General features: G+C 34.7%; 1 protein-coding gene and 1 non-coding gene across 2 annotated transcripts in view; both read left to right on the top strand.

Annotated features, from left to right (window-relative positions):
* DACH2 (dachshund family transcription factor 2) overlaps positions 1-17,799 on the top strand; it is a 902,406-nt gene that overhangs the window by 710,920 nt on the left and 173,687 nt on the right. The window lies entirely within an intron of this gene.
* LOC114207591 (small nucleolar RNA SNORD55/SNORD39) lies at positions 2,440-2,520 on the top strand. Its single transcript, XR_003608888.1, has one exon. It is a non-coding gene; the product is annotated as a small nucleolar RNA SNORD55/SNORD39 (small nucleolar RNA).

Below are 17,799 nucleotides of genomic sequence, written 5' to 3'. Positions count from 1 at the left end.
CCTGCCTTCACCCTTTCTATGTCCAGGCCATCTGTACACCTGGCATCACTGTGCACCTATGCTGTATCTCATAAACACAGGCTGAGTTCCAAAATGCCAAACTTTAAGGACCTGGTGCAGTGAGGATCCATGCTAGCCTTCTAGGGGAGGGACTTGCCACACTGGGGCTGGAGCCAGTTTGTCCCAGAAGGGCAGTTGCACCAATGTGCAGGAGGTGAGTTTAGAGTAAAGCACAGCAAAAGGCCTGAGTCCAGGTTATCTGCCCTCGGCAGGTGTCTCTACCCTTAAACTAAAGGGGTGTGGTAGCACAAAGGCACCCACCAGCTCTTTTGTCCTCTGAGAAGCAATACCACCTTTCCCAGATGCACTCCAAGAAGAGGGGACTATCTTTCCCAGTGCATCCCAGGGGAGTCTCTAATGGCACCATCTGCTCCTGGGACTCTGCTATCCTCCACAGGAGCATCATTGCAGTGCCCATCAGGCTCACTACCAGCCATGGTGCAGACTTCTAAAACTGCAGTTTTTGTGGTCCACTGGTTTTAAAAACTCACGATAATCAGCCCCTCCCGTTTTCCCAGTCAATGGTTTTGGTGAAATGTTTTCCCTGTGCGATCCCCTGTGTACTACTGTCTCTCTCCCTTTCTCTGTCTCTTTTTATCTCTTGTCTCTTTCTGTGACCAGGACTTCCTCCCCTCTGCAGCACCTGAGATCCTTTTCTCCCCCAAATCATGTCTCCACACCTACTATCTTCCACGATGTGATCTCTTCTCTCCCTCTAGTTGTGCAGTTCATTCTGTCAGTCCTCAGATCGATTTATTGGATGTTCAGAGTGACTTAATATTTACCTAGCTGTGTTCAAGGGATGAGGCAAAGGATAGGGTCCTCCTCCTACTCTGCCATCTTAACTCTCCCTTTTGAGTATAAGATATTTTGATATTTTGCTAATCATTTTGATAACATGTGTCAGGATAAATGAAAGAGGGCAGTGGTGGGTGTTGGTTAGTAGATATAAAGCTAAAAGAAATTGGAAAACATAAACTAAATCAGTGGGGGCCTAGATATCCCAAAAGCAAAAGTCAAGTAATGGTTGGAATGGAGTCATTGGAAATCTGTAAAAAGTCATGATAGCAAATAGAAAAGAGGCTCAAATAAAATAAAATCCAGAAATGCCAGATTAGAATGGTCAGTAAAATAAGCAATTAAAAAATATACAAGAATAAGCTTAAACATATCTACATTTTTTCCACCTAATTGTGGAAATACTCAGGGAATCTCATCATGCTTAGTTGAATTAGTTATACAAACTATACTGAATTAGGAAATTCCTAAAGATAAGAATGCAATGTAAGTCAGAAAGAAAAAAACCTTAAAACTCTAATACCGAGGAAGCATAAGTGTGAGATTATATTTTTAGTCACCTAAGACAGCAGTACAAATATAGATTTTGAAAGACATTATAGATATATTGCCAAAAATACCCTAAAGATAATAACAGAATTGTTATTTTTACTCATGTATAGATCCACCCAATCCATCTATTCTTCTTTCCTTTAATTCATATATTCATTCAATAAACATTTATTGATTGCCTACTCTGTGGTACTGATATTAAGGACAATAAGATACAGTCTTTTCCCTGGAGATACTCATAGAACTGTTGTGAAGATAAAATGAAATAATGGTTCAAAAGTGCTTTCAAAAGTTAAAAGTGCTTTACAAATGTTAGGCATTTAGGCATTTTTATTGTAAGCTCCCAGTATGTGTGATGATTATTTAATAAGCTTGAATAATGTATACAGATAATTCATTTGAGTGAATTAGGCCTTGTGACCATCTTTTTCTTAATTTTTAAGTTAATTCAGCAAAATATGTGTGGGAGGAAAAGGGGTTAGCAAGATTTTCTGTATAATTGCAATAATATATTTATACAGATTATATGGAAATTTTTGTTTCAAAGCAGTTTTATATCCTTATCTCATGATTTCATGCTGTGAAAATCAAATGTGAAGGGTGATTATTTACTTATTTTAAGAATGGAGATTGTTTTTCTCTCAGAGGAGAGGTGTCTCCTTCATATACCCTGTAAAATCTACCCTAGTTTCCAATTGGAGTTTGATCCCTATCCTGGCCCTGTGCCCTAGTGTGGACACAAATCTCTACCTATTTTTTTGACTGAAGAATAGAAACAGGTTTTAGCAGTTCAGCCACTAAGTGAGAGCATGACATTCATTCTCATCTGTGTGAATATCAGTTTTGTCCATCTAAAAAATGATCATTTAACATGCTGTGATGAGCACAGGTTGTTATACGCAACTGATGAATTATTGAACACTACATCTGAAACTAATGATGTACTATATGTTGACTAATTGAATTTAAATAAAAAAGAAAACAAGAAAAAAAGACAAAAAAACAAAAAATAATTAAAAATGATCATTTAGTTGATGATAACACCTCGGTAATGCTGTAAACTCCTGAGTGTGCAATGGGGGAAGCCAACCTTGGAGAGCTGAGCATGTAGGGGAAAAAAGATAATTTAAGAATTTTCAGCTAAAATATACTGCTACTATAAGTACAAATTAGAATTTGCTTCTCTTCTTATCTATGACATGAAGGAGTAGGGTATGGACATTGTTATGATGACCAAACTAACCAGCATATTTTCATGCACCTCTTATTGTGGCTAAGTTCTCTTTTCTGTGGAGTGAGTGCTATCTAGCCAGCCATTTGGTGCAGACAGAATTACTGGTAACAGAAATAAATAGGAATAAGGTGTTTTCAAAAATATATATATTAAAGATGTCAATAGTAACAGCCTCACAATCCAAATGCTTAATAGATATTCACTTGCATTGAATGTTTAATTTTTAGTCACATAATTAAATTTTATTTAGTACAGTGACAAAAAACTATCTCATATATGCTATATGAGTATATAATGGACTGGATAAAGCTAGAAATAAATGTAATTCTTTTCTAGCACTACAATTCTCAGTGATCTTAATTGTATATATGTGATAGCTTCTAATTCAATTAAGATCAGCTATATTCCACATTAGCATGTTTGTTAAAATCCATGCATTGTACTAGATAAAAATGCATTAACTTAGTAATATCAATTTAACTAGTTTTAGCTTATTTAACATTGACACCAAAAGTGTTATAGAGGAAGAATCTTTGGATAATTTTTTCCTTGCATAATTTCCCAGAAGTGTAAAGGCATCTTGCAACCTTCTCTTTTCTTTGCACTCTCAGGGACAGCCAAAATTCATCATACGTTCATCTTTACATGTGCATTCAGAGGGCATCATTTATTACTGTTGTTTGAAAGTCAACTTTACAGACTCTCAAAAAAGAAATCACTTGTCCCTACCTAGCCACAATCTCTCATCTGACTACTTTGAAAGTCACAGTTCACTGTAAATGTCCAAGTGTTCTACCAGAAAAGAAGGTTGTAAAGGCTTCACCATTGAGCTTATTCCATCTTGAACTGATTTTTACTGGTGTATATATATGGTTGTTGTTTTTTTTTTTTTTAAGATTTAATTATTTATTTGAGTGAGAGTGTGTGTGAGTGGAGAAAGGGGCAGATGGAGAGTATTTTCAAGCAGACTCCTCCCTGAGCATGGAGCCAGTTGTGGGCCTCAGTCCCACAATCCATAGATCATGACCTGAGCCAAAGCCCAGTACTTAACAGAGTGAGCCACCCAGGTGCCCCTGTATGGTTGTTTACATCTTTTATAGCTGAATGGCCAAAAGAGCAGACTAGAATGATGTTCAGTATAAATCAAGACTATAGTGATGGTCAATATAAATCAAGACTGCTCAGTCTTGATTTGAGCTTATTAAGGATAAATAACATCATTGTGGATAGAAATATTTTGGGTATCCAGTGTTTATCTTTTCTGGCTTAGGAACGACATTGCACAAATTACAAATCAGCTACTTTTCTGGATTTTGGTTTGTTTTATTTGAAAATACAAGATTTCTATCTCATAAAGAAATAACAGTTCCAAACTACTTTTGTACACTCTGGGAATCTGGACACATCATTTACTCCTATATCATCAGTATTGGCTTAAATGAAGTCTCGCCCTACCCACCCATGTAACACAACCTACTGTTAAATAATTTGCTTCTTAGAAACAAATGGGGTATCCAAAGGTTATTGTGTGCATTTTTCCCCTTATTTTATTTTTAAATTATTTCAACTATAAAAAATATGTAATATATATGTAAATTATAAATTATAATAATATAATTGTCAGTGAACCCACCATGCAACTCAAGAACTAAAACATTATCAAAAACTTGCATCTATTTATGTGCCTGTCCATTTCCCTATACTTCTGCTTCCCCACCAAAGGTAAATACTCCCCCAGATTTTGCGTTTAACTTCTTGCCTTTTCACACTGCTTATTTGAAAAGAAATATTTATTTTTAGAAACAACTTATATAAAAATTATGTAATAACATATTTATAGAAAAACTGCCTATAAATCAACATTATATATATTGTATCTTAGTCTCTGAATTCTATTATAAACCCAGAACATCAAGCCCATTAAAAACTTAAAATGTGCAGTAAATTCTTTTAAAAGATACATCTCAATTAAAAAAATTCTGATGAAAATAGTAATCTGCTCTGATTTTCTTTAGAATTATATTACTGCATACATTAAATAGTATGATGAACTCGTGTACTAATACATTTAATATTTTCAGAGCTGCTAGGCAGATTATTAATTTCTAAAACAGTCCTTAGAAATTGTAGCATATTATTCTTTTGATATCACAGTCATCGCCTTACAGAATTTATAACCTAAGACTTCTTTCTGATGGCTTGTCATTGTCACACTGCATATGTTGGTTAATGGATTCATTTGAGGGGAATTGTGGATAAAATGGCAGTGATTTAGCTAAGGAATATTACAATGGAATATAACACAATCATAAAAAGAATGAGATCTTGCCATTTGTGGCAACATGGATGAACCTAGAGGGTATTATGTTAAGTGAAATAAGTCATACTGAGAAAAACAAATACCATATGATTTCACTCATATGTAGAATCTAAAAAACCAAAAAAACAAATGAATAAACAAATAAACAAAAAGCAGAATCAGACCTATAAAAATAACAAACTAATGATTGTGGGAAGGATGGGCAAAATGTGTGAAGGAGAAAGAGAAAGGCTTCTAGTAATGGAATAAATAAATCATGGTAATAAAAGGCACAGCATAAGGAAAAAAACAATAACCTTTGCTAAAATTTTCTAAAGTCTTAAAAAGACATTTGTGCTTTGTAAACACACCATAATGTGTTTCTAATTGTTTATCAACTGAGGCTATTTAAAATGGAGCATCTTACTCTCCTACTGGGGAAATTAAAGGAATTCTGAACTCTTTTTTTAAAGATTTTATTTATTTATTTGAGGGGGGGAGGAGAAGAGGGAGAGGAACAAGCAGACTTTATGCCTAGTGTGGAGCCCATCACAGGGCCCAATCCCATGACCATGAGGTCATGACCTGAGCCAAAACCAAGAATCAGATGCTAAACCAACTGAGCCTCTTAACTCTTTTGTAAATTGAAGATTCAGTATTTGATTTATTTATTCTTGAATTCATAGTTTTGCCCACAGTTCAATCTCACTAACTTGTGTTAATGGGGAGATAGTAAGTCTGAAATATAGACCAGCAGTGACCAACAGAACTTTCTGTAATGATGAAAATGATTTTCCATGCTGTCCAATATGATAACCACTATTCACATGTGAATAATATAACACTTGAAATGTGGCTAGTGTGATTGAGGAATTTAATTATTAATTTTATTTATTTAAATAACAACATTTGGCTAATGGCTAGAAACCATCAAAAGGTTAATTTGGTAATATTCAAGAAATAAGGACATAACTGTAAAGAGTTATCCTACTAAACACGTGTGCCTGAGTTGATAAGCATTTATAATTTGTATACTGTTTTGACATAAATAATTTTAGGCTAGTTTCTTATGTGAGTGAAACAAATCAAAATTGAGGAAGTGTTTATTTTCTTGATACATCCTTTTTTGTAATATGGGGAGAAATCCATCACTCTACACTCTATTAGTACAGTTACATATTCTAAATCTTTTTTTTTAATCTATTAGTACAGATTTATTGTTTTCTCACAAGGACTAACAATAGAGAGGCACACAGTGATATGAATTTTTATTAAACACAAGAAATAATAAGAATAATTTCAATGACAAAATAGAGGAAAAACTATCAATCAAAATACCAGACATAAAAATATTTATTTCCTATGATAGCGTCTTAACTAAATACCTGGTATAGCCATTTCTGTGCTTAGGAAAAGGGATCTTAGAATTAAGTTAATCAGTGCCTAAACATTTTTGTGGTTAATTTTTTACAGAGTTGTCATTTTCTTTTAGGAAGCATAATAATAATGACCTTAATATGAATATGTAAATTTCATCCGTGAAAATATAGGTTTTGCCAGTCTCTAAAGATCCATTAGAGCTGGTTTGTAAAGCAGACCCTACCTTTTCATTGAAAACTCTCAAAACAAATGCTATTTGCAGACTATATTCCTAAAATTAAAAGAGAAGTTTCTTTTCTTTGATTCTTGGCTTCTAATCATGTAAAAAAGAAAACATTGCCATTCTGTCCTAAACACTGGACCACAATTAAGGAAAAATAGGCTTTAAATCCTCAGTGTAACTGACATTGTAAACAGTAGCCTGATATCAACTGAAAACAAGGAAATAGGGAGGGTGTAGGGTGGATTATTCCTAAAGTATAGCATGTTCAGTAGTCCTGTGTGATGTGGACATTAAAAGACCATGTTAAAACAACTTTACCAAACAACTAACTCAGTTATCAGAAGTGAAAACTGAATTCTCAAGTTTTAGAAAGTACAAGAGCTTTGGGAAGTGTGTATTTGTCATTATGGTTAATTTGCACATACCTCACTGAAGAAAAGGCCAGGGGAGATAGGCTGAGAACACAGCTGTACAGATGGCTCAACTAATTGCCTCTCCATCCTCAACCTCATTTATCTTCATTTCTTCCCAATTATACCAAATTATCAATAGTCTCTGTTGTATCAGAGTCTTAATCCCCTTTATTCAGGCAGCATTAGATAGTGGCAGATGAATTCTTGGAGGGAGTCAGAGTAAATAGCCATGAAATGCCACCTCTGGCAGATGGCACTGTTCACAAGAAATGTGACAAAACATTTGGAATTTGTAACTGGGCATTGGTATGTGGATGCAAGCTGTTAATATTTTTTTAAAGATAATCAAGGTGGTACATAGTAAAAGTGTAATGCATATTTTAAAGAAAAAATACAAAAGTGCAGGTGTTCACATCTCAAAAGATTAATACATTTTTAGATAGTATATTCCCACTGAGCACTGTAGCCAGGAAATCCTTTCATGCCATGATATTTTATGATAATAAATGTCCTATTTTCATTTGAAGCAAGGGACACACATTCTGTATTCAAAGATATAATATCATTTATTTTTCTTTCCTGTCAAATAACAGACTGTGCAATATTTATTGTGTCTATATCCAAATTGAAAATATGCTTTAAAATTGGAAAACAAAGTGAACGTAAAAAAAAAAAGTCAATGAGGAAACAGTGTTTTAAAACATTTAAATTCTTTATTTGGAAAAATAAGACTGAATAAAAGCCATTTTTGCATTATTTACAAAATATCAGTAATAGAAATCTAAAAAAATTATTTTCATTTGATCAACAAATTTGATTTGCCAAAATAATTACATAACAGGTATATTTTTATGAATTTAAACTTCAGAACCATATGATCTATAGATATTATTACAAAGATGCAATGGGTGAAATAAACAAAACATAAATAACCACCTTTAAGTGAAATACAAAATAATAAAATAGGCCACTTTAGTGTATCTTATTATCAAGCCAAAGATATTTTAACAAGAGCTAGTGGATTTATCTTTGACTTTTTCTATGACACAGCCCTGCTTAGGGGGTGGGTATCTCTGCCATATACACATTAGATGCTGAATTCAATGGAATGACCACAAATTTGATCCCTTTAGTCAGTGACAGAGAAGGCAAAAAGTGGACAAAACTATGAAGCTGCCTGCTTCCATGGCAATCCAAGGTTCCAGATCTCTATGTCCTTTTATCTTTCTCTTCTTAGGCTACTCCTGGGTAACTGTATCTTATATCATAATCTATCTCCTACACTGTCCTAACCAAATCACATCCCAGAAATATTCCTTCTCATCTCAGTTTCTTCAATAGGTTAAATTTTGCATATTTACTTTTTAAAATGTATCTAGACTGCATGAAGTAAACATTTATGAATTGAATTAATCAATTGAGCTTGGAAAATAATATCTAGCTTTTTCTTCCCAAACATACTCTTGAGGCTCCTTAATTTGAACCCCATATTCTGAGTCTACTTTGTATTGTGCACCATTATGTTGGGCCAGTTTAGGAAATGTGTGTGAAAGCATAGCATAAATTGTCCCCACACTGATGTATCAACAGTTCTTCCCACTTTTAGAGTTCGGATTTGTACTGTTTTCTGTTCTACAAGCTGGGAAAAAAACATATTATTACTGTTGACAGCTTAAAGCAAAAAAAATATTATAGACAAATCCAAACATTTAAGATGTCTATAGTATTACAATGTCAATAACTCTGGAGCTACTATTATTTTATAAAACTTTGAAAAGTTACTATTAAAATGTAACATAAATACTTTGCTTTCAGTGTGAGGCATAAGTGATATTTTTTTCTATATGTATTCATTATGCCAGATTGTCAACTTGGAAACAAAAGTTTGTAAATTGGCCAAAAGTACCAGACATCTTTTGCTGCCTTTAAAGGCTGCACTGCCAGCCCTAAAAAACTGAGCTGTGTGTTGTGTCAGTGCATATTTAACCTTTCATCCTTACAGGAATGAGTCTGAGCTTAATGGTGGTTATGTGTTGGGATTTAGTAGGCTGAGAAAAATAAGTAGAGAATCCCACTGTAAATATAAATTGAATTATGCAACTGAACAGGCAAAATGGACTCATTTGTTTAAATTCTATTCCTCTTTTCTGAGCATACCATACATGCTATGAAGAGACCAATTCGAATAATTAAATAAGGTAAAAAATCAATTTTAATTAAAAATTCCATACATTAAACTGTATTATTTTTAAGATCAATTTTGTACTTCCATATATTGCTGAATTTTGAAAATGAATATTGAAACATAACTAAAAGTTTCTAAAACTTTTTTTAACTATGGCACTGCTCCTGATAAAATAAAACTTATTAAAGATAGCTAAGGATCATCTAGCTCTTATTGCAGAATATATAATCTTGGTCAAGTGAGATCACAGGGGCAAAGTTCATGGACTGACTAGCAAGGAAAATAGCTTGGATTGAATTATGTGGCTTTTACGATGGTTGTGAAAGCAATTTTGTAGTTTCAGAGAGTGTCTTGCATGATATCCATGTTGTGGTAGTAAGACTATAGCTTGACTCCTTGGAGGATATTATTAATTTGGATGTGGAAAAGAAATCTGTCCTGTTACTTTCTGGTCCTCCCAGGTTCTGACCTTACCAGGGGCCAAAAAAAAAAAAAAAAAAAAAAAGAGAAGAGGGAGATAAATCCCATCTGTGAATTTGTCTTATTGGTGCCTTTTCCCCAAGCTGTCTTCCAAGTATTATTTTTACTGTTAAGAAAACTTTTAAAAATGTGAAATGTAATATTTTTACAGCAACAATATGAAATATATTTTATAAGGAATAAAATGGTACATTGTCGGGCGCCTGGGTGGCTCAGTTGGTTAAGCGACTGCCTTCGGCTCAGGTCATGATCCTGGAGTCCTGGGATCGAGTCCCACATCGGGCTCCCTGCTCAGCAGGGAGTCTGCTTCTCCCTCTGACCCTCTTCCCTCTCATGCTCTCTATCTCAAATAAATAAATAAAATCTTTAAAAAAATAGTACATTGTCTCAAAAAAAAGAAACATTTGCCTGATATATATATTACTATATATATGTATATATAGTAAAAAATTGTGGCTAAATGATTAACATTAAGTATTTTTTACACAATATTTTATTTTTCTTTGAGAAATGCATTCAAAAGAATAATTTGGAGTCCAACTATCAGACACTTTTTTTTTTTTTTTTACTATCCTGCTTATGGTTCATCGAATGGCCATTTGGAGAGCAAATAAAAAGTCTTTCTCCTTGATCACTTAAAAAATTAGTGGATATCTTAGCTATATTCCTCATTTTCTTTTAAAAACCTTAGTGGTTTTCCCAAGTAAATTTATATTAATTATTTAATTCATAGTGATTCATTTCTCTTGGTTTTAAAACAGGATATTTCTTTATCTAGGACTCAGTTCATAGACAGTTGAGATCATATGTTTCACACTCAAATCTGTATGTATGTCTGACTCCATTCCATTCATGCTTTATATGATTTTCATGAATTTGTTTCTTTATGATATGGTAAATGTATAATATCAAAAAAATGCAGCTATGAAAAGGATTTTTTTAAAAATCTATAGCACTATCTATATAGTTCTCTTTACTTAAAGTATTTTTATTGTATTTTGAATTAGAAATATTTTCATAACTTTAAGCTCATGGATTTTAACATCTTTTTCTGAAGATGAAACAAGTGTTTTAACAGCTATATTGGATGCAGTAATGCTGCCTTATCCAACTGAATGATTCTTTTCAACTGTGGCATTAGGCCTTCTATGGGTTATTCTATTTTAATTCTGGGTTTTTTTTGTATATATTTCTTGTATTGAGAATCTGCGGAGTAAAAAATCTTTGTGGAAATATTTTCAGTGAATTTATAATAAATGTAATTGTTATAGGGAAAAGTTAAGGTTGTTCTACTCAAAAGAGTGAGAACTAGGATCATCATTCCCTAAGGACACTTACATAAAATTTCAAGTGATAGGTTATTATATCACATTCTAATTTGTAAAGGGATTCAGGTAGATGTAACAAGCCTGAAACATTATAAAATAACTACCCAAGTTCTTTTTTCCATTCAAAATTCTTGTTCTTATAAATACTATTTAAGATTATTCATAATAAACTTGTCTTAAAAATAATTGTGTTTCTGTTGTTAGGTAAACCATAGAGATTTTTTTCCCTTACTAAACTTATAAGTAAACAATTAAGACTAAGCAAAAGGTAGAGCATAAGCTTTTCCAGTTTGATTAATCTAAATGCTCATAAATAGGACTTAAATTACAAATATCAAAGATATATTAGATCTGAATGAAACTTCCCACAACAAGCAATATTCTATGCTATTTTTTTATTATGTTATATTAATCATCATACATTACTTCATTAGTTTTTGATGTAGTGTTCTATGATTCATTGTTTGCATATAACACCCAGTGCTCCATTCAGTACGTGCCCTCTTTAATACCCATCACCGGGCTAACCCATCCCCCCAACCCCCTACGTCTAAAACTCTCAGTTTGTTTCTGAGAGTCCGTAGTCTCTCACGGTTCGTCTCCCCCTCCAATTCCCCCCCTTCATTTTTCCCTTCCTAATATCATCTTCCTTTTTTTTTAAATATATAATGTATTATTTGTTTCAGAGGTACAGGTCTGTGATTCAACAGTCTTACACTATTTACAGTGCTCACCATAGCACATACCCTCCCCAATGTCTATCACCCAGCCCCCCCATCCCTCCCACCCCCCACCACAGCAACAACATTCAGTTTGGTTCCTGAGATTAAGAATTTGTCATATCAGTAAGATCATATGATACATGTCTTTCTCTGATTGACTTATTTCGCTCAGCATAATACCTTCCAATTCCATCCACGTTGTTGCAAATGGCAAGATTTCATTCCTTTTGATGGCTGCATAATATTCCATTGAATATATATACTACTTCTTCTTTATCCATTCATCTGTCGATGGACATCTTGGCTCTTTCCATAGTTTGGCTGTTGTGGACATTGCTGCTATAAACATCAGGGTGCACATACCCTTCAGATCACTACATTTGTATCTTTTGGGTAGACAACCAGTAGTGCAAATGCTGGGTTGTATGGTAGCTCTATTTTCAAATTTTGAGGAACCTCCATACTGTTTTCTAGAGTGGCTGCACCAGCTTGCATTCCCACCAACAGTGTAGGAGGGTTCTGCATTCTCTGCATCCTGGCCAACATCTGTCATTTCCTGACTTGTTAATTTTAGCCAATCTGACTGGTGTGAGGTGGTATCTCATTGGATTTGGATTTCCCTGATGCTGAGTGATGTTGAGCTTTTTTTCATGTGTCTATTGGCCATGTAGATGTTTTCTTTGGATAAATGTCTGTTCATGTCTTCTGCACATATCTTAATTGGATCATTTGTTCTTTGGGTGTTGAGTTTGATAAGTTCTTTAAAGATTTTTGACACTAGCCCTTTATCTGATATATCATTTGAAAATATCTTCTCCCATTCTGTTGGTTGTCTTTTGGTTTTGTTGACTGTTTCTTTTGCTGTGCAAAAACTTTTTATCTTGATGAGGTCCCAATAGTTCATTTTTGCCCTTGCTTCCCTTGCCTTCGGCAATGTTTCTAGGAAGAAGTTGCTGCGGCTGAGGTCAAAGAGGTTGCTGCCTGTGTTCTCATTTAGGATTTTGATGGAATCCTGTCTCACATTTAGGTCTTTCAACCATTTTGAGTCTATTTTTGTGTGTGGTGTAAGGAAATGATCCAGTTTCATTCTTCTGCATGTGGCTGTCCAATTTTCCCAGCACCATTTGTTGAAGAGATTCTCTTTTTTCCATTGGACAGTCTGTCCTGCTTTGTCGAAGACTAGCTGACCATAGAGTTGAGGGTCCATTTCTGGGCTCTCTATTCTGTTCCATGATCTATGTGTCTGTATTTGTGCCAGTACCATACTGTCTTGATGATTACAGCTTTGTAGTAGAGCTTGAAGTCCGGAACTGTGATGCCACCAGCCTTGCTTTTCTTTTTCAACATTCCTCTGGCTATCCAGGGTCTTTTCTTGTTCCATACAAATTTTAGGATTATTTGTTCCATTACTTTGAAAAAAGTGGATGGTATTTTGATAGGGATTGCATTAACTGTATAGATTGCTCTAGGTGGCACTGACATCTTCACAGTATTTGTCCTTCCAGTCCATGAGCATGGAAAGGTTTTCCATTTCTTTGTGTCTTCCTCAATTTCTTTCATGAGTATTGTATAGTTTTCTGAGTACAGATTCTTTGCCTCTTTGGTTAGATTTATTCCTGGGTATCTTACGGTTTTGTGTGCAATTGTAAATGGGATCCACTCCTTAATTTCTCTTTCTTCTGTCTTGTTGTTGGTGTATAGGAATGCCACTGATTTCTGTGCATTGATTTTATATCCTGCCACTTTACTGAATTCCTGTATGAGTTCTAGCAGTTTTGGGGTGGAGTCTTTTGGGTTTTCCAGATACAGTATCATATCATCTGCAAAGAGTGAGAATTGGACTTCTTATTTGACAATTCGGATGCCTTTTATTTCTTTTTGTTTTCTGATTGCTGTGGCTAGGACTTCTACTACTATGTTGAATAGCAGTGATGATAGTGGAAATCCCTGTCATGTTCCTGACCTTAGGGGGAAGGCTCTCAGTTTTTCCCCATTGAGAATGATATTTGCTGTGGGTGTTTTATAGATGGCTTTCATGATATTGAGGTATGTACTCTCTATCCCTATACTCTGAAGAGTTTTGATCAAGAAAGGATACTGTACTTTGTCAAATGCTTTTTCTGCATCTATTGAGAGGATCATATGGTACTTGTTCTTTCTTTTATTAATGTATTGTATCACATTGATTGATTTGTGGATGTTGAACCAACCTTGCAGCCCAGGGATAAATCCCACATGGTCGTGGTGAATAATCCTTTTAATGTACTGTTAGATCCAAATGACTAGTATTTTGGTGAGAAGTTTTGCATCCATGTTCGTCAAGGATATTGGTCTGTAATTCTCCTTTCGCTGGGGTCTTTGTCTGGTTTTGGGATCAAGGTAATGCTGGCCTCATAAAATGAATTTGGAAGTTTTCCTTGCATTTGTATTTTTTGGAACAATTTCAATAGAATAGGTATTAATTCTTCTTTAAATGTTTGGTAGAATTCCCCTGGGAAGCCATCTGGCCCTGGGCTCTTGTTTTTTGGGAGATTTTTGATTACTGTTTCAATTTCCTTAGTGGTTATAGGTCTGTTCAGGTTTTCTATTTCTTCCTGGTTCAGTTTTGGTAGTTGATACATCTCTAGGAATGCATCCATTTCTTCCAGATTATCTAATTTGCTGGCATATAACTGCTCATAATATGTTCTTATAATTGTTTGTATTTCTTTGGTGTTGATTGTGATCTCTCCTCTTCCATTCATGATTTTATTTATTTGGGTCATTTCTGTTTTCTTTTTGATAAGTCTGGCCAGGGGTTTATCAATCTTGTTAATTCTTTCAAAGATCCAGCTTCGAGTTTTGTTGATGTGTTCTACTGTTCTTTGGTTTCTATTTCATTGATTTCTGCTCTGATCTTTATTATTTCTCTTCTCCTGCTGGGTTTAGGCTTTATTTGCTGTTCTTTCTTCAACTCCTTTAGACGTAGTTTTAGGTTGTGTATTTGAGACCTTTCTTGTTTCTTGAGAAAGGCTTGTATTGGTATATATTTTCCTCTTGGGACTGCCTTTGTTTTATACCAAAGATTTTCAACAGTTGTGTTTTCATTTTCATTTGTTTCCTTGAATTTTTTAAATTCTTCTTTAATTTCCTGGTTGACACATTCATTCTTTAGTAGGATGCTCTTTAGCCTCCATTTATTTGAGTTCTTTCCAACTTTCCTCTTGTAATTGAGTTCTAGTTTCAAAGCACTGTGGTCTGAAAATATGTAGGGAATGATCCCAATCTTTTGGTACCGGTTGAGACCTGATTTATGACCTAGGATGTGATGTATTCTGGAGAATGTTCCATGGACACTAGAGAAGAATGTGTATTCTGTTGCTTTGGGATGGAATTTTCTGAATGTATCTGTGAAGTCCATTTGGTCCAGTGTGTCATTTAAAGTCTTTAATTCCTTGTTGATCTTTTTCTTAGATGATCTGTCCATTTCAGTGAGGGGTGTGTTAAAGTCCCCCACTACTATTGTATTATTGTCGCTCTGTTTCTTTGCTTTTGTTATTAATTGGCTCATATAATTGGCTGCTCCCATGTTAAAGCATAGAAATTTACATTTGTTAGATCTTCTTGTTGGATAGACACTTTAAGTAGATTTTGGTGTCCTTCCTCATTTCTTATTATAGTCTTTGGTTTAAAATCTAATTTGTCTGATATAAGGATTGCTACCCCATCTTTCTTTTGGTGTCCATTAACATGGGAAGTGGTTTTCCACCCCTTCACTTTCAATCTGTCTTTGGGTCTAAAATGAGTCTCTTGCAGACTGCATATCGATGGATCTTGTTTTTTTTTATCCAGTCTGATACCCTGTGTCTTTTGATTGGGGCATTTAGCCCATTTACATTCAGGGTAACTATTGAAAGTTATTAATTTAATGCCATTGTATTGCCTATAAGGTTAATGTTACAGTATATTATCTGTGTTCCTTTCTGGTCTCTGTTACTTTTAGGCTCTCTCTTTGCTTAGAGGATCCCTTTCAACCTTTCTTGAAGGGCTTGTTTCATGTTTGCAAATTCCTTTAGTTTTTGTTTGTCCTGGAAGCTTCTTCTCTCTCCTTCTATTTTCAAGGACAGCCTAGCTGGATATAGTATTCTTGGCTGCATATTTTTCTCATTTAGTGCTCTGAATATATCATGCCAGTCCTTTCTGGCCTGCCAGGTCTCTGTGGATAGGTCTGTTGCCAGTCTAATGTTTCTACCATTGTAGGTTACAGATCTCTTCTCCTGGGCTGCTTTCAGGATTTTGCTTTGTCTCTGAGACTCATAAGTTTTACTAATAGATGTCGGCATGTTGACCTCTTTTTATTGATTTTGATGGGGGCTCTCTGTGCCTCCTGGATTTTGATGCCTGTTTCCTTCCCTAAATTAGGGAAGTTCTCTGCTATAATTGCTTCAATATACCTTCTGCCCCTCTCTCTCTTTCTTCTTCTTCTGGGATCCCAATTTTTCTAATACAGTTTCGTCTTATGGCATCACTTATCTCTTGAACTATGCCTTCGTGAGCCAGTAGTTGTTTATCTCTCTTTTTCTCACCTCCTTTATTTTCCATCATTTGGTCTTCTATATCACTAATTCTCTCTTCTGCCTCATTTATCCTAGCAGTTAGAGTCTCCATTTTTTATTGCATCTCATTAATAGCCTTTTTGATTTTGAGTTGTTCAGATTTTAGTTCTTTTATTTCTCCAGAAAGGATTTCTCTACTATCTTCCATGCTTTTTTCAAGTCCAGCTAGTATTTTTAAAATCATCATTCATCTCTAGTTCCGACATCTTACTAATGTCCATATTGATTAGGTCCCTGGTAGTCGGTACTGCCTCTTGTTCTTTTTTTTGAGGTGATTTTTTCTGTCTTGTCATTTTGTCCAGAGGAGAATAGATGAATGAGAGAACAAAATCCTAACAGGGTAACAACAACCCCAGAAAAATATATACTAAACAAATCAGAAGAAACCTGAAACCGGGGGAAAAGGAAGGGAGAGAAAGAAGAAGGAAAAAAAAGAAAAAGATAAAATAAAAACAAAAAAACAAATACAGAATATGATCATATATGATCAGGCTGGTGCATAGATCAGTGCCACACACTAGATTTTGGGCGTATTTTGGTCTGTTAGAAGAAAGTGCCTCCCAAAATTTTAAAGAAAAAAAAGCTTATATATGTACAAAAGTAAGGGTAAATACAATGAAGGGATGGAATATGATTGTAAAGCTGAAAATTATAAAAGATTTTATAAAAGGAATTGATAAGATAATAAGTTAGTTGAAAAAAGAAAGAAAAGGATTAAAAAAAGGGAAAAATGTGAAAGTCAGGAGACTAGAACAAAGCCATACACTAGAGATTTAGGATATATTTTGGTCTGTTAGAAGAAACTGTATCCCAAAATTTTAAAGAGAGAACCATATATATATATAAGGTTAACTACTACAAAGGGATAGAATATGACTCTAAAAATGAAAAATAAAAAAAAAATTTAAAGGGATTGATAAGATGTTGGTTGAAAAAGGGAAAAAGAAAAATTAAAAGAAAAGAAACAATAAAAAATATAAAAAAATTAACTTTGAAGTACTGAAGAATTATGGGGGAAAAACCATGAATTCTATGTGCGGTATTCCCCAAGTTCTGGAGTTTTGCCATTCTCATTGATCGTTAAACTTGGTCTTGGCTGGCTGTTCTTACTGATCTTCTGAGGGAGAAGCCTGTTGCAGTGCTTCTCAAATGTCTTTGCTGGAGGTGGAATTGCCCTGCCTTTGTCCGCGGCCGGGCTAAGTAATCTGCTCGGGTTTGCTCTTGGGAGCTTTTGTTCCCTGTAAGCTTTCTGTACAGCTTTGGAGGACAAGAGTTAAAATGGTGGCATCCCGGGGCGCTTGGGTGGCTCAGTCAGTTAACTCTCTGCCTTCAGCTCAGGTCATCATCCCAGGGTCCTGGGATCGAGCCCCGCATCAGGCTCCCTGCTCCATGGGAAGCTTGCTTCTTCCTCTTCCACTCCCTCTGCTTCTGTTCCTTCTCTCACTGTCTCTCTCTCTCTCTGTCAAATAATAAATAAAATCTTTCTAAAAAATAAAAATAAAAAAATAAAATGGTGGCCTCCCAATCTCC

This window comes from Eumetopias jubatus, unplaced genomic scaffold (assembly GCF_037043125.1).
Source record: "Eumetopias jubatus isolate StellerSeaLion01/CBP00866 unplaced genomic scaffold, mEumJub1_p1.0 scaffold_11, whole genome shotgun sequence".
Lineage (NCBI taxonomy): Eukaryota > Metazoa > Chordata > Mammalia > Carnivora > Otariidae > Eumetopias > Eumetopias jubatus.
This window is presented reverse-complemented; position numbering and strand designations above follow the sequence as displayed.